Here is a 24,622-nt window from a genome sequence, read left to right as displayed (position 1 = left end):
AATGAAGATGGAGAGATTCTTTCAGCCAGAATTTTTTTCACTAAAAAGTGCATTTTTGTAACAGTCCAGATAGTCTATAAATTCAGCTCAGTTTGGATGACATTTTCATGCCAAAAAATCTTAAAGCAATTACATAAAATAATACATTTTTGACATGTTCAAAATGCTGGGGTTTTTTATAAAATACGTCAGTTCAGAAATCTTGCTTTTTCCCCCTCTCAATCTCAAACAAAGCACATTTTGGATTAAAGAAAATATTTTATTCTAAAGGAAGCATTTCTTTCCACCTTTTAATTTGCTGATTTTTTTGCAGTTAGTGGCAATGGCTGGTGACCTGGCAAAAAAAAAAAAAAGAAGAAGAAGAAGAAAAAAGTAAAAAAGAAAAAAAAGTTAACTTCCCAGTTATTCTTCACACAGTTATAAGCAATGCAAGGCAATAGAAGATCAGTCCTTCTGGGTGATTCTATACTGCAGACAGGCAGATGCTCTGGCTATATCTATACAAGTAAAAGAAACAGGGCAGGGCACAAGACACAAGTATTTTCATTCCAAACATCGTCCTTACCGTTAAATCATTAGTCCCTGGCATGACTTTGACCTGGCCCAAACCACATTCTCCCAATGCCCAGGCTTGGTGTGGGGCTTAGCTTAGGTTCTCCCAATGCCCAGGCTTGGCGCAGGGCTTAGCTTAGGCAGGAATAATTGTTATCACGCAGTTGGCACGTGTTGCTCCAGTTGTGGATGGTAAGAAAGTTCAGCTGAATGGACAGAGAACGGTCCCTGGACCATTTAATTTGCTGTAAAAGACAAAGCCTCCAAGGCTACATTTAAAATCAGCTTCATCTCCATGTAGACACCAAGCATGCAAGTCTGGCCCCAGGCACAGCTGATGGCTGCCTTTCAGAGCCGACACGGTCCCACTGGCAACCTAAAAGTATTTAATGGAGAAGGATATGATGAAAAGGTAGGTGCTTAGCGGCATGCAGCTACCACAGGCATACAGAGCATGCCTCTACTCCTGCATCCAGATACCAGGTGGAAGCCTCCCATCCCAAAAAAGCTAAATTAAGAGTCTTTGCAAAACCTCCCATGTCAAAAGTAGGCCAAGTAAGTCAGCCTTCATGATGCTTTAATCTGAGGCAGGTTGGTAATGCTGAAGGGGGAGAAAAATGAAAACATTTGAAACAAGATGGAAAAAACAGACCTAGGACAAGAACATATTCAAACCCAAGAGATGAATCCATACCAGGCTGAAGCATCTTTAATGATGTTAAGGCAGTTACATATTTCTCCAGCTTATTAAATTAAATCCTGCACCCACTGAAGTCAATAGTAGAATGTCCATGGACTTCAACAGGGGCTAGATTTCACCCTTGGTTTCTCTCAGCATCGTTCCTCCTCTCTTGTCCCTTCTCACCACTCTTTGCAGCACCTGCCTCTACTTAATGCGCTCAAATACCAAGGCAGGCTGCTAACTCCCCTCATCTCTCTACCATATTTCCCTTGTTTCCCACTCGTGGAAAGAAGAGACCAGGAAACACATATTTCTGGAAGAGTGAGAGCTTAACTGTAGAGTCCACAGAGCCTCCTTTGTAATAACATTTCTTATGGGTTTTACTGCAGAGGTGGATTTCTTTTCAGTCTTGCAAATCTCCAAAATGACAAATAGTCTTGCTAAATATATATGCATGCACACACTTAGGCTTGCAGGCCTCAGAACCATCAAAAACCATCCCATTTTATTTGTTTCACCTGTGCATGGAGTGTGGACACCTGCGACTTATTGGCAGGGCACCCTGGTTGCAGTGGAAAAAGTTTCAGACAGTGCAATTAGCTTTGTACTCCTCCAGCTTCACAAAACCACTTTGAAATTTTCGCTCAAACATTTGGTAATTGTTTAGAGTAATTCTGTATGTCTAAAATAATAATACTTTCTTAAAAACACAATCTTTCCTTGAAATTCTATGAAAGCCTACATACAGGAAAGCAAAAAAAAAAAAAAAAGCCTAATGAAACCCAGAAGCATGTAGTCTTTTTTTTTTTTTCCTCTTACTACACAATAGCTTCACTTGCGGCATGTGAAATCAGCAGTGTGCAAACTCGGTAACAGATGCTACTAGGTAGGAAGAGTTACTAAGCAGAAAGAGCTCTAGTAGCAGTCGCTAGGTAGTGCAGTAACCATCACTGGTAGCAGGTATTTGGGACATTTGTGCTTTTCTGATCGTCCGCTGCAGCGGCTCCGCTCTTTCCTACTGACTCAGAGCTGAAAGCATTCAGAGTATTTCTGCTGGTTTTAGGTGAAGTTCATGGGTTTCAGAAGGGCAGTGATCACTGCAAAAGCCACCTTCCCCAAGAGCCCTGGCCATACAGGAACATAGTTTTCATGCACAGATTTTGAAAGTGGTTTTTGGAAGCTTCATTAATAAAATGTGCATTGATATTGTGAGCACAGACTTTTGTTTCTACAAAAGAATATAAAACTTATCCAGAGATTTGGGTACTTACCAAAGAAATAAACTGAGTCTCTGAAAGTTAACTGAAACCCAATTCCTTCTCAGTTTTTCTCTCCCCAGTAAGTTTCATCATTTAAGCTGACAAAGTGCACCAAACCAGATTGAGAAAGCTGATGATTGGTGTCTAAGATTTCCCCAATCCAAGAGCAGAATAGCCAAAGTATTTACCAGCTGGGGGTGGTACCAACTCCCATGTCTTCTTATGGGGTTTCGCACCCATGTTTCCAGCATCCTCTGACCATGACTTAGTTATTAAATGGGCATGTTCTCCCTTAAAGCATTTTATACAAAGAAAAATGGCTCCAACAAGGATGGAGAGCTGAGATAGCACCACCAAAATATAAAATAAAATAAAAAAAAGCTGCTCTGGTGTTTCAAACAATCTTCTTAAAGGCAAGAAATGTGGATATGCTGAAACTTAAGCTGAGATGCACTCTGAATATTGTTGTCCCTCATCCTGGACGTGTATTCCAGCCACAGACAGATCTACTGGACAAAAAAAAAAAAAAAAAAAAAAACGGACACCCCTTCCATGCAGTGATTTGTGAACCCAGTTCAAACCCCCAAATCCCAGCCAAACCGACGCGGCAAGTTCAGCCCGAATTTGGAAAGAGGGTTTGTGACAATCAGCTGCATTTTTCACCCAGCTGCATTCATCAGCTTTTCTTTCAGGAGAACAGTACAAGGATCCTAAGAAACAGTATCTTTTTGCAGAAATGCAAATGAGAGTTTTGCGACGTGATTGGATTTTTGGCTTAGATCCACACGTTGGTGATCATTAGCAAAACAGGTTAGAAGGCATGTAATCGCTTAAATAAGTGGCAGAGGGTTAGGAATCTTGGCTTGTAAATGTAATTACAGAGCTTGTCAATAGCCATTGATTTCCTTAGACGGATCACTTGAAAGCACTCTGAAATCTGGGGAAGTAAAATGGAGGAATGCTACATAGCTTGTAGCAACCAGGGCACCAAAAGGAATGAATAGCTTTTTTTTTTCTTTCTTTCTTTTTTTTTCATCTCTCTTCCTCCAAGTCATGTACTTACACGGTGGAGCTTTCTTCGGAAGCATCTTTTGTATCTTTGGGAGAAGCCACTCAGCATTCCTCCTGTTTTCCTGTGTGTGCTGTTTTTAGTGCATTTCACTGACTTTTGACTTTAAAAAGCCTGACTAAATTCTCCAACATGAAATGATTACTAATCACCAGCATTTCTGTTTTCATCGGACCATCTGCCCTCTTCTGAGTGACTCCACTTTCTCATTAAAATCTAATGTTTCTTCATATTATCAGCTTTTAAATTATCCTATTAAGAACTAAAAATTTACTCTAGCAAAACTGCTCTGCCTCCTCACTCCCTCTTTCCTTCTACTTTTTGTCTGACCTTGTTGGTTGGAGGGAAATATTTAAAGACTAAGTCCAGGAACTTTTCTGCAGTTTTTTGGAATTTGCAGCAGGATGTTTTAAGTGGGCACTGAAAATATCAAACAAAGCTGAACTGTAGTTGAGGAGAAGAGAGAAAGAAATGTAAACTCATTGTGCAAGTCACTTGTCAGGTAATAAAAATGAGAATATCTCAGGCTCCAATTCAAACAGTAGCCTGGAGGAAAATTATTGTAATTAGTGCCAGCAGATAACAATCTCTTTTCTGTGCAAGAATTGATAGAGATCCAGCCAAATATTTAACAGCTGGAAACCAAAACTGGATATCATAGACAACTGCCACTAGGTATATCACACTACTATTCCATCTTTTTATTTTTTAACTTTTTCTTCATTCCTTTAACAACTGCTGCTGTAAACCTTTTTGATGTTATTATTCATGGGCAAGAATATAAATTCTATTCCCTCCGCTTGGTGCTATTGAAGTATGGCAAAATGGCTGAATTTCAGCTGGAAATAACCTGGGGAAAGTAACCTTCTCAGAGTAGGTTTTTCTGTTGACATAAGGCCACTTTCTTCCAGCACAAGGAGTTGGGAGGGCAGGATGAATGGGTAGATGGTACCGCAGAGCTGAGCTCCAGTCTGCCAGTGCCTAAGTACTTGTCTTCTCCATGGGTGAATTAAAGCAAATTTAGGACTGCAGTAATTTCTGTTGGGTGATGGTTTAAAGAGAGTTGAATCCAGACGTTCAGCTCAGCTGTTACAGCACAACTCCTAGCCCTGTCCCTTCCCGAGGACTAAGGGCCAATGTACTAAACAGTTGTGTGCCTACAACCAAAAACTCACAAAACTGCCCAGTCTTGAACAATCAGTGGAATTCCTTTCCCAGATAGTTCAGAGGTGGGTTCTGCACTGCCCTTGGAAACCTCTAAGACTCTGGTCTCCTGCATTTACTTGTGTGCCTTCCTCTGCTTTGCATGAGTTTCTGCTGGCAGGTCAGGGCTAGAGGAAGAAAAGGAGATAAAACTGAAATTTCAACCCCTTCCATCAAACAGGACCCTACACAGGATTTTAATGCCTCAGGTTTAGAGGGAATACATAAAGTTGTCTGGACTTTCTTACTAATTTGGGGCAAAATGGAGATTAGCACCATGATGTTGACCGGCGAACTAAATTTTCCTCAAAGAGTCTTCAGAAGATCTTGACAGCACAAGTCCTGCAGAGGTGGATATAAGCCAAGTAACAATGTATGGGTAAAAGGAGTGCATGGACACTCCTTTTTTTCAATAACATCTACAGGATAAAGAATTCAGTGGGTTACAGGGCTAAGAAATAGTCTCGGGAATCTCAATACCCTCCCATTGCTTGCATAGATAGGTGAGAATGAATGCATCCAGAGAGTCAGATAACCTGAGTATCTGGCTCTGTGCCCGCAAGCTCTTGGAACAGAAACCTTGGCTTCTTCAGTGTTTGAGTAGTCCCTGTATCCTATGTAGCAGAAAAAAACAATGCGGAAAACAACAGAAAACGGCAATCTGCTGAATGTGCCACCCGGGTTTGAGAACAAGACAAAGACAGCTAGGAGAAAAAACAGTGACAAAAATAAAAATGAATTCAATTTAAAAGTCCCTTTAAAATTCTCCAGGGTATGGCAAATCCCTGTAGACATGGAGAGTACATGGTAGTGGATTTTTCTGTAGAATTCTGCAGACTTTGCAAACGCTTTAAGATTCTGCAGGAAACAGATGCTCTCTAGATATTGTGGATAGCGTATAGCTAACCAATGACGTTTATGTTTCTCATCACCTTTAATATTTTCCATTCACTTTATCATTTCCCTTTAACATTTTTATTACGCTAATCGTAGGTTTGCAGTTGCCAGCCTGATGGACTTGGAGAAGCAGTTGTTAAGTAAAGCAAGCTTGTCCCTTGAGAGATGCTCTCACAGTCAGATAACAATTCTAATAATAACAGTGATATGGGGAGGGGAGGAAAACAATAATTCGGGCAATAGAATACAGTGTTCATTATGTTAATTCACTCCAAAGCATTTATGCAGTGTTACTTGGCACTAGGAAATGAAATTCAACTGGTCCCATTCATGTAAGGAATATGCTAAAATCATGTGAAGCCTTCAGGGTTTCATTTAGGGCACGTAGGGAAACAGGATAGCGTTTTAATACTTTGTCAGCTAACATCTGCATTTAAAACTTTGCACATCACAAATGAAAATGAGGCAGGGTGGGGGGAGGGAGGGTGGGTGTCCATCCAGCAGCCCCACTTGGCTGTTTACCTCCTACACAAATTGCTGGAAAATGTTACATTTTTTTGTTATGACTTTCGCTCTTCATTTAAGAGAGGCCCAGGACTAGAAATAGGTAGGAGGAGGCAAGTTAAAGTGGAGGTGATTTGACAGAGAGGCGTGGAAATGCATTGGTGGTAGCGGTTTGCCCTCTGCCTGTTGGACGCTTTGCACATCAGTTATCAACCCTCACTGGGGGTGATTCTGCTCTACGAGGAGTCAGAAGCATTCAGGTCCCATGGAGGGTTGCTGGATAACTCAGATATTTTTCTAGGACTCTCTCAGAGGGCAACAGGACGTGAGACTCCACTGTTTTTCAAACCTATCTGAAGCATCCAGGCTTTTCCTCCCATATAGGCACGGGCTTGCTGTATGAGGGCTCAGCAGTACAACGGTGTATCCTTCTCGTGGAGTAAACAGACACAGCTTGGAGCAGAAGGAGAGGTGCACCAGATGTGCTGGTTAAATGTGTGAGTTTTGTAGGAAACCCCTAAGATGACCTAATGGAAGAAGCTTTCATGAAAGGTTAAATCCACCCAGAGAGGGAGAGAGAAGAGGGCTACTCCATGGCCCACACCCCATCCTTCCTCTTCTGACGACCTCAGTAGTGGAAACTTCCAGAATTTCAAACTTCAAAGTGGAGTTTTGTTTATATGGGCATGGTGGAAGGGGCAAAGACCTCAACTGCACCCTGATATGGTGCTGGATCCTATTCCATACTGCTGGACTGCTGTTTTGAGCATGAGGGCTATCTTGCTTTGGAAGAGTGTCCCTGATTGCTAGCCCTGTCTCACAGTCCTATGGCCTTTCAGGCAGATGCACGTTACTGGAAGAACAAGGGCTGGATATTCCATCCAAATTCTAAGCAGGCATTAAAAAGAAAAAAGAAAAAAAAAAGAAGGCTCTTCTCCATCTCTCTGCTTCCCCTATCTGTTTCTGAGAAGGAACTGAGCAGAATCCTAATTCCACTGAAATCAGCAGGAAGAGATTGTGCTCCCATTGACTGCAATAGGAATAAGTCCTCGGTGCATAATGCACACAAGCGTTTTTTTTCCTGTTCTCCTCAGAATTTGGAGAGGAGGAATAAAAAATTGAAGCATGACATAACGCAGGGAGAACAAGGAAACTGACCATTTCACTGAATGAAACAAATCTTTTACTACCTAAAATAAACAGGGCTTTCTGGGCCTCCATTGGATTCTTTAGTGAGGAGAGGATGGGAGTAGAGAAGAGTGTAACTGCATGAGGCTGCAGAACTTCTCTTCCCTTGAAGGTGATGCCAATTTTAAACCAGAAATTGCTTACAGGATGCCTGGAGTGAAATGATGACTGTAACCATACCTTGCCCAAGAACTCCCATGCCTTCTTTAAACTATGTTACAGGTGCCAGACCCTTATAGCTTGCAATTCAGACTGGACGGTATCAGCTTGGCCATCGTATTGGGTAAATGCATGGACATTTGGGTAGCTCCAAGCTCTGTAATGCCACATCTCCACGGTATCTGAGCTGGCTAATTGAAAGCAAAGTCAGGTTTGTCTGCAGGTGCTGCAACCACCGCTGCTCCGCTCTGCTCTGCGAGGCCCCTCGGCACCGCAGCAGCCACTCCGGTGGGAAGAGCACCGGGATTTGCAGGCTGAAGGCAGGCAGGTACCTGACAACGTTCCCCGAAGTGGCACTTGTTTGGGCGGTGTTGTGCACACCACGAGGCGCAGTCCCTGCCCCAGAGCACAGCGGCCATCCTTTAAAAAAGTTCAGCCACCCCTGGGAAGGAAAATGGCAATGCAGGAAATAAAGGCGCAGAGGATATGCAATGTGGAAATGGGGTGCCTTGACTTGGTTTCTTCACTGAAACTTTAATGGCATTTTCAAAATGTTGAAGGAAATGTAAGCATGAGTAAACCTCAGTGTTTATTTTCTTTCTTTATATTATATTACATATATACAATACTAGATGTGTGAAAACGTGTGTGCATGTGTGCATGTGGACTCACATATATTTAACATTCATATACTTAAGCAATGATTCCCTAGGCAATTTTGGTTATGTTTCCCCACTGATAGTCTTCCGTTAAAAAAAAAAAGACTCCTTCATAGAATCCAGAGAAACAAATGTTGGGATATCTGATCTCTTTAATGCCATTTCAATTCTTTAACTGTTTTTTTTTTAAGCAGAACATTGCCACTGAAGTTATTTTCAGAACATCATATGGATTTTTCATTGAAACATCTGTGTTAACTTTTATCATCCTTGCTCTGCTTTGTAATTTTGGAAACAGATATAAAGAATGAGCAACCCAGAGCACAGTAATATAGTGGGAAGCATCCTTCATAAGTCAATTGAGGAATTTAATAATCTCTTTAGAAATAAGCTCTGCAGCTATGAGAAAAATGTGTGGGTTAAAGGCCTTCCAATTAAGAAAGGTTTCTCTGTGGATTTATAGGCTGGTGGTTAGCTCTTCCTGTTCGTGTTTCCATGGCAACTGTCAGGTAGATTTTCTGCTACTTGCTAGGAAGTTGGAAATGTTGAGTCTGGTTGAGCCTTTCAATTCACTGAAGCTTAAATGAAATTCTTTGCAAGGAACTGGCATTTAGCCTGGGTCATTTATTCATATCTGGAAGAGAAATCAATTATAGTAATCAAATGTGCAAATTTTATTTTTTTATTGGAATTATTTTGGGGTACAATTTTTTATTATTATTGTGCCGCAATCTATTTTTAATGCTAGGGTAGGAAAGGTTTGAAATGCTGCAGCTGGCCTCTTTGCTACCGATGGCTTATGGCTTTAATTACAGCCCAAGACACACACAGGCACGTCTCCTTCTGGTCCGCTTTTACACGCTATAATCACTCCCGGTGATACTCGAGATACCAGCTAGAATCCTGTAGACTCATTAGAGCTGAGACACCTGTATTGCAAGAAACACAGCTTACCACCTTTTCTCCTTTCAATTTTCTTGTCTTGTTGATTTGTTTGAATTAGGCTTGAGGAAAGTAAATAATTTGTATGCTGTTATTCAAACTTTCCGAGTACATCATGTTTTAATTCCACATCAGAATCTCTGTGTGTTCGCGCATTTCTTTATGCTCCTTATATTTTCCATCCCACACTGACTGCTGCTTGACAGCTCCATGCAAGCTTCATTCTTTTAATTCTCTAACATCAGATACGTAGGCGTACATGGTGCGTACCTATACTTTCAGCCTTTCTATAAGATACAATCTGTACCACCCAAAGAGCTGTGTCCTGCAGGCTTTACGTGAATAATACCATGTAGTTTTCATTGACTTCTCCTGCAAGAATAAAACCAGCAGGACTTGGCCCAAAGATCACAGATTATCTAAACAGAGGCAGGCTGGTCCTCCAGTCAGAGTGGTAGTTAAGAGCTTGGAAAACCTGGCAGCTCGCTTCCCCACTCTATCACCGGCTTCCAGGGAAAAGGGAATTTCATTTAGTAGCAGATCCGAAACTGCCGCAGCTCTGCCAAAGTCCTCTCGTCGTGAAGTTAATGGAGCTGTGACAATATATGCTAGCTAAGAATCTGCTCCATTACCTGAGCCTCACTTCAGTTGTATAATGGGAATAATGGCACTGCCCTACCTCAAGAGAAGTCGTGAGGATAAATAGTTAGACAGGGAAGTGTTATGATACTGTGATAACGAGGACCAGAAAAACACCTGCGATAGGCAGAAATCAGCATAACTGATCTGACATTTACTTTTGCTCTTTCAGTCCTTCTGCCACAGAGAGACGGTAATAGCTTGACAAGGAAAAAGAGATGCCCAGCCCCCGTTTCTCCTGTTGCTTTGTTTTGCTTTCTTGCTTCCGTTCTTTCTTTCTTAGGATTTCCACTACCCTTAAGAGCTTTTAAGAACTCACTGACAAATATTTCATTTCACTTTCATCCTCATCTTTTCCCAGTATATTTAATTCTTCTCTTTTGAGCTATTGTGCTTATCTTCTCTTCCATGGATTAAGTCCAAAACCTGTACACACACACACACGCACACACAAAAAAAAAAAAAAAAAACAGACTTAGTTAACTTTAAACACACAAGTATTTCCTTGGAAGTTGGTAAAACATCTAGCAATTACTTGCAGGCCACCTCAGAGAAAGAGGAGAACTGATCTGGGTACATGGAGAACTGATCTGGGTACATGTGCTAGGATACAATATCCCAGATATCAGCAGTAAGTTTAACCTGCAGATTTTGTATAATGTAACTCAACTGGATGCTAGAATTGGTCTAGGAAGGGCAACATAAGTGTCCAGTTTTCACGACTGACCTTCTTTCTCAGGCAGATTTGGCACCCTAGGCTCAGCTCCTAGATCCTACATTGCTATACTACCTAGCGTCACGTGCCTTGAAGAGTAACCCTTGCTAAGATTGCAGTGTGGACCTCTCCCTTCCCTTTGGAGCTGGCCTGAGCCTTTCCACATGTTTCCAGGGAAGTTCACGTGATGTATCTGAGCACCGTGTGATTTTAAGGGTTATTTTTGTCAGAAATGCACAGTGGAGTTGAGTGAAAACTATAGATCTGAGGGAGGAACTCCCATATACACAGGTAGAAGAAACTGCCTCTATTACACCCACTGCACAGGGGGTGTAAAAACCTCATTTACTGAACAAGGTCTCTAACTTGAATGGTTCTTAGGGCCAGGAGGACAATTTAATAAATCACTATGACCTTTTCTACTGGTTAGGGGTGTATACTTCACCAGGACACAGAGTTGAGCCTAATCTCTGAATTAGATTATAAACCACATCAATCCACAAGAAACTAAACTGTTTTGTGCCACAGACAGAGAACAGGAAAGCCCATCGTACAGCCAGTGCCACCAATAGGTATGACAGCTTTGCTGCAAGGTCTGTATTGACTGCCCGTTATTCTCTGGTTTATGACAGTTTAGTCAGTTTTAGCTAGTGAAGGGAGGAGCAGTTGTGCCTGTTCAGAGGGCTGCATCTGTTAGGTACAGCTCTGCTGGGCCTCCAAGACCCTGAACCTACTCCTCTCCCACCACAGCAACACCTGGAAGAGGCAGAACTGATCCTTCATGGTCACTGCAGAAGGTGGCTGTGCGGCCATGATTTTGGAAAGATTTGAAAACATCCCCTTGTTGTCTCCTGGCAATTAAAGGTGCTATGCAAATAGAAGAAGCCAAAATCTTGCAGACTGCAAATCCAAGAGGTTGAAGGCTTGAGTTATAACTTGGACTCCATCCGCATTTCTCTTCTGTGGCTCTTTAAACACTGGGTTCAGGCACACACAGTAAAGGAAGCCAAGTGCCTACTTAACCTCAGTCCATCACAGCACATAGGCGAGAAGAGGCTGAGGAATAATTCCTCCTCACTGCTCATGAAGTAGTGCAGCCGACCCAGCGGTGACAATTTGGCAAGTTAAGGATGGCATTGCCGCGCTGGGAACTTAATTCACCTTGCTCTGGTGCAAATAAGCAAGGAAATGGGTGGAACTGAGACTGTGAAGCATGGTGTTTCTAGGGTGGTTATATTTATGCACCAGCCTTTGCTGACAACTGTGCATAAAGTAATTTTTTTTAATCGTCTCTATGAACACATGCTGAATATCTCACCCTAAAGTAGCACTGTGCAGAAGCTGCCAGTGGCAAAGTGGCAAAGCACTGGAAAGCAATGAGGCTTGTTACATAAAATCTGAAGCAGTACATTCCTTCACTGCTGTATATAACCACATCTGTTCCAAATGTAAAGGCTAGTGTTGCAGGTGACCTTATATACTTTCAAGCATTAGAGTATGTTAGAGAGTATGTTTTGGAAAGGTTAAAAAAGATGTCGTTTCTTTTTTCAGAAGCTATTAGTGGGATACAAGCAGAGTATTTCAGCCACGCGGTGTTATTGTAGGAAATACAGGGATCACTTCAGATTCAGTAATGGCTTGTTCTCGCTGGCACTAAAGATTTGTGGCATCTAATTAAAGAATACACTTCTCCATCACAATCCCGGTACAGTTTCATATTTCCATTTGTGCATGCACTCCCAGGATTATCCATATACAGTTACTCTGTGGCTGTTCAACGGTTCTGTTACAAGGCAAGAAGCTGTTTCACCCAGTCACTCTCTTTCATTCTAAACAAAACAGCAGAATGAAGAAATGAAAATGTGCTTTTCCGTAGGTGCAATGCTCGGACTTCCTTGAGGAACGAGGACTGCTAGCAATAGACAGGATCTATTTGACCAAGTAAGGTACTGAGGAGGGCTTCAAACTAGGTAAGTCAGGGGGTAACAAGGGGGCAACTCTAAGCTGGGCTGGTGGGGACATGGGGAAGGGTGATAGCAGTGAGAGAGCCCCCAGGAAGGATGACTCAGGGCTCCACATGTGCATGCAGAACAACTGCACTTGGAGTAACAGAGATGTGGTGGGACTGGAGACCTCCCAGGGTCCCTTCTGCCCCGAACAAGTCTCTGAGTCTGTGATGTGAGTGGAGTTGCCCAGTATTTGCATTCTTATATAAGGCGTTGATCCAAATCTGGCTTCTTGATTCAGCTCACAATCCTTCCTTTTTAGATTATTCTTTCTTAAGTGATCAGCATCGTCGCTTTCAAGGATGATCACTTTCGCTAAAATTACCTTTCAATTCTTCTCCTTCTTACATTAGTAAAAATCTGGAGTAACTTCACTGAGACCAATGCAGTGACTTCAAATTTACATTACTGTCATTGATGCATGGGTCAAGAGCCTTACAGAGGGAAGACTTAAAGATGGTTGTGGGCATAGGTGAAGCCTTAGATAGCCTTTATATTTCCTGCATGGATATACTCACTTTTCCAACTCAGAGCATAGCTCTTGGGTTTTTGAATCTCATTTAAACACCGTGGAATACTGGCAGTAAAGGACTATATTTTTTCTTATTTCTGCACGTAAGATTGACCTATTCCCTTTCCATCTCTCCTACTTTACATCAGCAGAATCAGGCCAATATCAATGATCCGCACCTCTGAGGGAGAGCAAAAAAGTCACATAGATTACTGCTCCTTATCTTACACCCTTTCAAATATTAGCAAGCACACATCATCAGGAAGACCTTTACACTGCATGGTTTAAATCTAAGAGAAAAATTTATCGGAAAATATTTCAGCCACTACTGATTGTTCTTAACATTGTTGGGGGGGGGGGGGGAAGCTAGTCTTAATTGTTGCTATGGTAACTAACACATCTGCCAGGATATGTTGCAGTGGGAAAAGAGTGTGAATTCTGTGAACGTTTCCTGTTGTCTTTTCATGGGAAGACTTAGAGCGCGGCTCCATAGTGGCAACTTTACAAACTCAGCTAGAAGGCACTGTGAAACGGAAAGGCAAGCGCTGCAAAATGAATGGCAAGAAGCGCTCTTATTTAAATAAAAAAGCAAAAAGAGTGTCGTTGTCCAGTGGAACTCATTGCCTTGTTAAAAACAAAAGTTTTGTAGAATTTAAAATACTTTTGGGCACTTTACATGGATGGTAACATTTTCATTTGCAACAGACTCAAAAGATTCTTGCTTTGTCGTTCAGGCCAACTCATTAATATGGGAGGAAGGAAGCGAAGGAAGGATTTCAGATTCTTTAGAGTACCACTCATCCGAACGTGGTCGTACACTGAGTGGGTGGAAAACATTTGTCCATAACGGATGTTTGCCCATCCTATGTTCTACAAAACAAAAATAAAGAGAATATTTTCCAACCTTTGTCATCGTTCTGAAAGAATTTGATGCACTGCTCCTCTATTTATAGCTCAAACAATTCAATTGCAAGGCGGGTGGCTTCATTGAAAGATAAACAAACTTCTAACAAAACCCCACTGGTTGGTAAATGACCAACTCTGCTGACACTGCAGGCTGCAGGGGACTTAAACTACCCTGGGAAGTTAGCCATTTACTGTACCACAGAGTAAGAGCCCCTGTTGTTTCCTTGGCCTGGAAACAGCTAGTGGGGGGGGGGGGCTTTCTCTCTCTTTTTTTTTTTTCCTTACAAAAAAATCAATTTCTCTATTGTTTTGCAAAAGTATGACAATTTAAGATTTTCTTGCTGCTTTAATGTAATATATAAAACACCATAGCTTCTATTGCATCCTTTGTCTGACACACTTATTGATTTCAAATTGGGGTTCTTTAGGAGATCATTAGCATCTTTTTTCCTTTTAAAATGCACTTCTGAATCTAATCGTTTATTCCCTTGTGTCCAGCACTTTTGACCGCCAGCACTGGGATTTCTTGTCTTGATCTTGTTCCTGTTGATGTCTCCCTGTCCCTGAATTCAAGCTAGTTTCTATGTTCCATTGACTTTTATTCCATATAAAGACTTGGTAAGGCGTATAATTTCGTGATCCGTCTCCTTTCAAACTCATTGTGCTTCTGGGTGAAAAATAAACTTGTTTTCTCAATATTTTAAAGGTAAAATAAGTGTCTGTCAAACACCACGGCTGCATTTTGTTCAGTCTGCTTCTATGGAAATGGCTTCATATCCATGAATGTAGACTCTGCATCCCTTAGCGAAACCAAGGGGAGGAGGTGACCACATACATGTTCAGCATTTCTAAATATCAGATCTGCTTCCAAGGCAGATATAGCCAATAACTTGACTCTTCTTCACTCCCAGAATACATTCTCGTCCTTTTTTAGACTCACACAACTTAACCACGCTTGTTTGAGCTGGAGATATGACAGACTCTCTCAGCAGACATTTTGCACCAACAGCTACCTCTGCCTGAGGTTCCTTCACTGCAAGGACAACTCAAGTTGTTGTATTGCCAAGAGAAAGCCATCCCTCTGACATTCTTCAACGAAAAATAAGTAAATAAATAAATAAATGACATTTTATATAGTGAGCCTGGGCAAGAAAAGATTAGCAATTTTTACGGTGGAGATATATTCTTTAGCTGTCAGTGAGCTCAGCCAGATCAGCTACATAAACTATCTCCTTCTCTCAAGCTATATATCCATGGGCTAGTCATCTGGTCCAGGGAGCAGCTTCTGGCACTAGTCTGAGTGTCACACCACCACATGGACTGAGCCTTCCTGCCTTCCCACCTCCAGAATCTTCTTGTCCTGGGTGTCCTCTTGGGTAAGTGAGGTGGCTCTGCCTTAAGAGTAATTATTGATTAGGGGTATGCGTTGCATGCCCTGAACATGGCAGTAAGGGGTGTTTGTAGGTATAAGCCTGCCAAAGTAATAAGGAAGGACTATGCAGAAAGGGGAGCCAAATAAGGTGTGATTTCATCTTTCTTTACAAGTGCCATCCTGGAGAGAAGTAGCTGGTTCCCTCCAAAGGAGAAACCCAGAACTGAACCAGGCAGAATGACCAGGGGACCAAGACCAAAGAGCAGGGTGGACATAAGGTCACTCTACCAACCTTCGTATCCTTTTTAGTTCTTTGGTCCCCTGCTGAGCAGTTTTACAGGAAAAATTCAAAGGTGAAGAGGAGGTTTGGTCTGAACATAGTATTTTAGTGGGGTTTTGGTGTACTGCTTGTTAATGAAGATAAATCTCAGGAAGAAAAAGTGTGATTTTGCACATTCCTTGACTGTGTGGGAGAACTGCTGAAATCCATCTCTGGACCTAGACATACTGTACTTGACTCCATATAGCAGAATTCTTCAAAATGAAAGGGAACTGCTAGAAGTATTTGGATTGTTTTTTCTCTTTCCCAAATTTTCTCTGACTCTGAAGTGTGTGTGTTTTGTCAAAAATAGTTAAAACGAATCAGATTTTTAAATAATAAATGCTTATTAATTCAAAATGAAATCTTTCATTTTAACACACTTTCCTTGTTATGCAAATAAAAATATACAAAAAAGAAAAAATGACCAATTTTTAAAAATATTTTGGATGAAACTATTTTTTATACTTACTTCAAATTTGATGAAGTTATCAGTTCTCCTCATCTAAAGTTTTTCCTGAAGATGATTCCAAATTATATCAGATGGTTTGGTTTACATGCTTTTTAAGCTACACATTTACTTTTAAAAAATGGGGGAAAAAAACAGAACAGATTGAAAGGACGGAATTGTCTTTAAATTACTATTTCATATTCAATATCCCACTGTGTGCATGACAGAACCACAGAAACTAGCAAAGGCAAAGATATTAGATCATCCAGGCTTTCTTTCTTAAAATGGAGAATTCCATTTGCTTTGATATAAAATCAAAAGAAACTGAAATGGAACTGCATGTAAAAAATTAAGCCAAATGGTCTTGGCCTTAGAATACAAGTTACTTTGCTGTTTTATATTTCATATATCTAAGGGAGGATTTTCTGAAAATACAAATGGGAGCTGGGTGCCTGAGTCGATGGAAAATGGACACCTGACTCCCATTTGTGCCTTTGAAAATCTTTCTTTTATAAATCATTGTGGAATTCCTACGCTATAATAGAATGTAGAAAGCAAGAGAGGGCTTAGAAGTGATGCTTGAAGTTCTCCAAGGACTATAAGGATACCCTTTCTACTTTCTTGCCTTTGAAACCAATATTCTTGTTTAAGTTATTGTATTTAAATGTAGCTGCTCTTTTTGCAAAGAATTATGGTTTGCAAATTATGATAACCAGCTTTCCTGCTGTCAGTCGTTCGAAATTCTGTTGTATGATCTTTTCAAAAAAACTGCACTATTGTTTGCACCTGTCTTTTACTAATAGTCTAAACTAGTGAATGTCTGAAAACCACAGGGAGATGAAAGTGTTCTGTAGCTCATTGGGCAACTGATTGCTGTAATTATTACAACAGTTTTAAGTTACTTTTGTTGCTTTCTTTTTTTTTTTTTATGTTTTGAGGCTTTCTGACCAGCTATTATGCTATCCTAACAAGAATGTACAGAAAATCAATGACCTGAAAAGTTCAACGCACTGTAATATGACTAAACTTGGAAATATTTTGCAATATGGTATTACTTGTGGCCTAATCCAACCTGAGGGGTTTTTTTCTTTTTGTAACAACCGTTTTTAATGGCTTATAGTCCTGATACAGTGTAGCTTTTCTTTCAAAGTAAATTCTTTTCTGTAAGGTATGCAATGATACCAAGAGATATTCTGATTTCCCATCACTATTTTGTTTTTCATCACACTGAAACCCAAGAGAAATTCTACCCCTTCTCACTTGTAAAAAATGTTTTGAAGGTTTGTTTGTATTTCCTCCCCAAGATAAAGTTTTCAAGGTCTTAAACCCAGATTGCAATTCACTCAGAAGTACAGACAATTGTGCAGGGAAATGAAAGATATCATGAGGGTTCAATTAGTATTTCTTTTCCATTTTTGAAAGAAATAGGAGATTCAGTTTGGGAAAGATGAAGCATTTTTGAATTCATTAATAACTGAAGAGCATGCAAAATAACAGCTAACAGAGATTCTACTTTTTATATCAACAGGTTCAAACAACTTACATATTAGTTCTTTAAGAGTTATTCAAGGAAATACCACTCTGTTACTAAGATATTCTTAATAGATCTTGGAATATTGGAAAAAATCCAGAAAACCAAAAAAAAAAAAAAAAACCCTGATATGACAATATTCAGATAGGACAAGTGGAATCATCTGGTAAACTTCAGGGCTGTCAGAGTGACATCGAGTTATGGAAAATATGGAAAAAAGAAATAGGAATTAAGCTCATGGAAATGCATAGAAGAACACAGTATCATCCAGTACTAATTTATGTGAAAAATATCTTTACAAATTTGAACATGATCTCTGATGAGGTTCTGAGTTTGGTAAGCATAATTAGGAGATGAAACATATTACTTTGGGTATGCAGATTAGGTATTATGATTCCTAAAATGACCTCACATGGTGATTTTCAACACCTGCCTGAAATAACACTTCAGATGGGCTTAGGCAGCGTGTAGATATTCGGGTCCAAGAGAGCTATATAAGTGTGCTATCTACGGGTGCAGACAGACGAGACCTCTGAGTCAGTCTAACAGTTTACTGTTGCCAAAAGAGGCAGAACTGATCCTCCCTCCCCTCTTCCACTCCTCTTTCCCACCCTCTTTTTTCAAGCCGCTTGCCTGTGGTGCTTCTCTGACCCTTGGGTGAGCTAATTCAGCTTGATAACTTTACTTCAATTTATTCGTTGTTTTGCTGGGATAATTTTCTTCTGCATTAATGGGTGGAATTGGCTCACCAAGAACTGATACAAGTGTCAGAGCTTGCATATGGAAAACAGCTGGAGCACATGGCCAGGAGCCAGCTAGGGGAGGTGGAAAGATGGGAAGAGTCAGAATGCCTTCTTTTGGCAACAGAGAGATGCTGAATCAGCTCTGGCCATGTCATCTGGCTGTACTCTGCCTCTGCGAGTCCATCAAACACCTTCATGCCAGTGATGCCTCCATTTGGAGCACAAAGTTCACTTGGTGTGTGAACCGAAGTGTCTCCAAAGCAGCACCTCGGTTCCAGCAGATGTGGTGCATGAACCGAAGCGTCTCCAAAGCAGCAGCACCTTAGTTCAAGCAGAGAGGTCCGGAGCTCCCACCCAAGCTCCATCATGATTCAGAGGAAGGCGGGGGGGAGGGAGGGGGTCTAAAATCCACCTCGGAAATCCACCTGAATGCTTGCAGAAGCCCAGTCTAAGGTGGTGATGCTATTATTTACCATCTTGCTAGGGGTCATGCCCAGGGAACGAGAGTCGGGGGTTCTATTCTCTCATCTGCATGCTTTTAGCAAATAATCAAGAGGGAGCATTTTTCTGCGCTTTAAAAATGAGAAAAACATCCCAGAGAAGAAAAAGGGAGGTGCCGGCTTGTGATCCCACAGTCTTGAATAGCAGGCTGAGTAGTTCTCTTGGGCCCAATGCATAAACTCTGACAAAGTCCACCCTGGGTATTCAAATGGGCAATTGGTACTATGCTTGTTCTTTTGAAAGGTACTATGTAACCCTGTAAGCAAAGAATAACTTCATACAAAATCAGTAAAAAACTAAAGATTAAACCAGACATCAGAAAACGTGCTTACTGGAAATGTTTCACGGTATGAAAGTATTGCTAGTAGGATTCTGCAGACATATAGACTAGGGCTGAGAATATTCGGTGTTTCCATAGTGATGTATAAATAAACATGGCATGGCTGCCAAAAATGGGTAATTATTGGCAGAGCGATAGATAACGATAGTAACACAGAAATCCTACAGAACAATCTGACAAGCAGGGTCCATTCAAAGAAAAATGCCTACAGTGTATCTAACTGCACACATAAAAGTCAGGAACATTATAGAATTAGATATGGCATCCTGGTAAACCACTAACCTCCAAAATTACTTAAGGTCATAGAGCAATATGAACTTAATATAAAGTCCTACTAAGTTATCAGGGAGGAAGGACAATTGCAACTCTTGGAGGAAAAGCAGATTGGTACTAACTGTTTAAGTGACATTAAGGAGCTAAATAATGGTATTTGGTCTTTTTTTAAAAAAAAGAAGAAAGAATTTGAAAAAATTGGACAGAAGGCAGGCAAAGCCACAAAAATATTTAAAGGCTAGAAAAAAACAGCTTTTACTTTCCCATTTAAAAAACGTCTCTTTTGCCTAAGTCCATGCACATACGCCTCCTGTAGAAGTTTTCTTGCCCTGAGAAAAAGCTTGTGACTGCATGATGCAGCCCCTTGAACCACAGGAAATCTGCTCCCACCAAGAAAATATTACTTTGCTTCCAATTTAAGGCAATTTCTTCCAGAGGTGAGATAGTTTCTTCCTAGGACAGCTTCCCAGGTTAATTTGTACACGGCTGTCCTATGTTAGTTAACTCCACGCTCTTCCCTTGAAGCAACTCGGCACGCACAGCGATGGCCCAAAGGCAGGTTGAGAGGTGACTTGATAAGTACCTGCAGGAGCTGAAAATCAGAGGTTTTAAACGGCTCTTTAATCTAGCAGAGAAAGCTGTAACAGACTGAGACTGAACCAAGCCAATTCCAAACTGGAAAGTAGGCACCTGTTTTAAACAGCGAAAGGGATTAATCACTGGAACAAATTACCAATAAAAGTGTTGGTTGCTCTGTCTCTTGATGTCTTCATGTCAAGTGCAGATGCCTTTGTGGTAGTCAAACGACAATACTTTGGTTTAATTCAGGCAAAATTAAATGGCCTCTGGCATACAGGAGGTCAGAGTACAGGAGCTAAAGGTTTTATCTGCTTGCAGCTACATGGCTCTTCTAATAAAAGAACATCACTAAGAAATTATTACATGGCAATTTTTTTTTACTATTTTTTTAGTATCAATTATTCCAGAGCTGATTAAGTATTAATCTAAAATTCTGTTTTCTTACTTTAAGGTCCGTTCGGTGGGATGGTCAGTTTTCTCCAGTGAAGCTAATGAAGATATGGGGATCTCAGCACTTTGCAGGACTAAATGAGTTTTCCCCCTCTTTTTGGTACATGTGGTACATGAGTAAATGCCAGCTTCAATCGTTTTCTCCACATAAACACAATATTAGCACCTGCTCTCATAAAATCAGTAACAAAACTAATAGTTGCATCCTCTGAGATTATAATCCAACTTGAGAGAGAGAACGATTTAAAGAAAATCCAGATGTGGGGCTAGTCACCTAGTTCATAAGAAAATTTCCTAAAACTTTTTTGCAAGAGAAGAATGAATAGTAAACAATAAATCAGAGAATAGCAAATATATATTCGTCCAAACATTTATGCTTGACACTTTCAGAATTAATAAGCTTTTTCACAAAACATCTGGCTCACTGAATACTCAAATAACGTGACCCTTGTAGTAGCAGTACGTTGATTAACTGTGTTTATTTATGAAAATGTTCTTGACAAACTTTTTTCTTTTTTTTTATGTCAAGCAGCTCTAATAGCAAGAATATAAAGCAAGAACTTAATTAAAACATGATGGCAAGATCAAATGGTTTTAATTAGAGTAGGGTAATATGCCATGTGTAATGGAAGTGATTTACAGTGTGGTTAGTTTGATCTAAGCATCTCTTAACTTGAACCTTGCGGCTCTTTCTCTAGGAATTACCAAAATCTCAATGAAATTTTATAAGAGGTGAGAGTCTTGAGATTCTCTGAAAAATGTCAGCCTGAGTTCTTTAAGGTTGCAGTGGTGTGTATGAGTACATCTAGGTACTTGACAAAGTACTTAAATGTGATTTTTTTCAGAAGAAATTTCTTTAGGAAAGGGTTTAGTCAATTAAATATCCATTTTTCAGAAATATATTAAAATAATTGTTGTTTTTTGAAACACCTTTTTTTCTGATCCAGTTAAACTGTATATTTGATATTCAAAAACATAAGGAATCATTATCTATGTAGGCATTTCCAAGAATTCAAGGAGAGTTGTTTTTTTTTAACTTGCCTAAGTCATTTTAGAAAGATTGATAATTTGATCCTGAAACTTTTTAATTATAGTGTGTAATTGAAACACTTACATTTCAATTAAAACAAAGCAGCCTAAAACCATAGGGTGTTGGAAGCTTATAAGCAGGGTATAATTTATTGCCATTTTGATGATCTGTAAGAATTCAACTTAAATCAATTATAAATAACCCATTTGAAAATGGATACAAGTGAAATTAACTCAATTGATATCAGTTTCTTTTTGTGATCTGAAAATATATGCATAAATGGCAGGAAAATGTTAATTGACCTTAACCTTTTCTGTGATAAGTCTCTTCAGTAATGCAATAATACTTTGCACTTATATAGTATAGTACCTCTTATCTGAAGATCTCAAAGAGCTTTACAAAAATTAATTAAATCTCACAGCACTTCTTTGACGTAGGCATAGGAAGTCTTAAATAGGTGATTAAACTGAGAAAATGAGAGGCCAAAGCCAACATTTTCAAAACAGGCTACCTAATGTTAGGAATGAGACCCTAAATCTGCTTATTGTGGTACTTTATTTTCATTAAAACCACAATTCCCATTGATCTTAGGGCTCTAATGACTCATAAGCACAGAACTTTTGACCTACAAGGTCTTTGATGCAGGTACTCCATTGCTTCGTCCTTTATAACGCCAAGCAAAGCACAGGTCAGCTCGCATGCAGACTCCCGCTCAAAGGGAAGAGAGAGGCGTCCTCTCATCTTTCACACCTCCTGATTCTGCTAGCCCACAACACAGAGAATTCACCTTAGATACTCAGCATGGCTTCGAAACACTCTATCACCATCCAGGAGAGCGGGATGAATTGTCTCCCGGAGGTGCCTCTCTCCATCAACAATAGAGATAACCTAGAAACTAGCTAAGAGAGATGCCTAATTTTTAGACAGCCAATATCATGTGAGATTAATTTCACCCTAATTAGGAAAGAAAGTCTACCTGCGTGGACCTGATCAGCATAGCAATGCTGTAATTCCAGCATTAAAAAAGCACACCAAATAGGTAATACTAACAGATATCTTCTAAGTAGAGCACTTTGAATCATGTATTTCCATATCACTTTGAGACTAAACACATAAAAATGGAATAAACTTTATCATTATTATCCTATATTCATCTTAACATATGTTGCAATCTGGATAAACATAAAAACTTCCTTCCTGAACAAGGTTTACATTAGCAAAGCTTGGAGATGTGAGGCATTATCAAGAAAGCTGTAACTACATATATGAATGTAATGGTGTGTGCCTGTATTGCACTTTGCTTCTTATATTCCCTCCCTGAGTAAGCAGTTCAGTGTCAGCTCAAACAGAGGTACCCATGCAGGATGGACTCTTGGGATTTTCTCTCTCTCTCTCTCTTGTGTCTAATTCATTTAAGATAAATTGGAGGGGGAAAGAAATCTTTTTCTCACCAACAGCCAAGCATCCCCCCAGGAATTAATTAGAATATATGCAGGGGTTACCGTTTTTGTTGGAACTGAGCTTGGAAGGCCTCCACAAGTCTCCTAGCTGAGACTGGCTGCCTGGAGGTGCCCTCACAAGGAGAGACTTGAGAGAAAACAGGGTAATTTATCTTCAGTATCTCAGTCCTCCAGTTCCCAGATGTGTTGTCGGGTGAAGTAAGGAGACACTGGAATTGTGGGTACCGGGTTGTCTTTCAGCTGCTTTTCAGACTGACACAGCGTTGTGTTTCTTGCCTTCTCTCTCTGTCCTCTCTGCAGTCAGAACTTAACTCCTTTCTTCTACTTACCAGTACGATGGGCTGTATCTGGTATCTCCAAAACTGAGAACACCACAGATCCATCAGGAAAAAAAAAATATATATATATACATACATATATATATCAAACTTTTAAAAGATACATGATACCCTGTTTTCATGGGACCCACCGTTTATCCAGAGATTCATGGAGTTACAGGCCAGGGGAGACCTCCAGCTCATTTACTGTTATCTCCTATATCTCCACTACTTGTCCCTTTTGATTTGGTTGGTTGGTTGGCTGGTTGGTTGGTGTTTTTTTTCCTTTTAATCATGAGTACAAGTCACCCAGAATAAAGAAAAGCATGGAATTCATGTATGGAAATCACCAACAAAAAATATAGTCATTTGATTATATTTTTCTTCTAAGCACTTTGCAGGACTGGGCCACCTTTACTTGTGTCAAATATTGTACTCCAAGGAATATAAGAGATAGGTGCATCAGTGAGAAACTGTAAGAGGTAAGGACATGAACCAGGTCCCCTTGCAAGCAATGGAAATATCTCCGTGTGTTTTGTTTGGTGGGGCTCTATAACTTCTGTGTGACCTTGTTGTACCCATTAAAAATAAAAATATGAAATTTAAAAAAGTTTCCTGTGTTTGTGGGCGAGGGTCACTGCAGTGAAAATCTTTCTAAAGAATCAAATGCATTTCAGAATAATTTATCAAAATAACAAAAGGCAAGTTCAGAATGAGCATCTTGTGTTCCTGTCACTGTCAAATCCGTGAACTGGAGTATTCCTGGCAGAACAGAACCAGCTGGAGCTATCGAGCACAATTCTGGTGGTAGCTTACATTTTCATAGCTCCAGGGGCCAGTAGCATACAACACATATTTGGCACCACAAAAGACAATAATAAGTTTTGATGCCAATATTTGTTAAAAAAAAAAGTGTATTTCTGTTTGGCACCTACACAGCAGATGCTTTTTCTAGGTGTCTCCAGGTACACAGACATGATGAATATATTCTAAATTATTCAATTATACAGCTGACATATTTTGTAAAATGGCACGTTGAGTATTTCCATACGAGGTTGGAGCCTGTCCCTGAAATAGTATAAAGAAAAAAGAAGATACAGAGCCAAATCAGGGATAGTCTTCTCTCCCTAGATTAATTTGCCTTCTCTTATTCTAGCAATAAGAATGGAGTGTAGCCGGTTGGCAAATTTTGGAATTAAACCTCAGTCCTTTTAGAAGAGCGCTTTAAAGTTAGCCAGCTCCTTAAATGGATCAAAGCAAAATTTATACACCACATAAAAACACCTTGGTATGGCAAAAAGATCACTCTCAACTGAACTTTGCACTCTCTTTGAAAAAGAATCTGATGTAATGACATCAGCTGTA

This window comes from Apteryx mantelli, chromosome 1 (genome assembly GCF_036417845.1).
Source record: "Apteryx mantelli isolate bAptMan1 chromosome 1, bAptMan1.hap1, whole genome shotgun sequence".
Classification (NCBI taxonomy): domain Eukaryota; kingdom Metazoa; phylum Chordata; class Aves; order Apterygiformes; family Apterygidae; genus Apteryx; species Apteryx mantelli.
The sequence above is the reverse complement of the archived record's forward strand: the minus strand, read 5'-3'. Positions refer to the sequence as shown.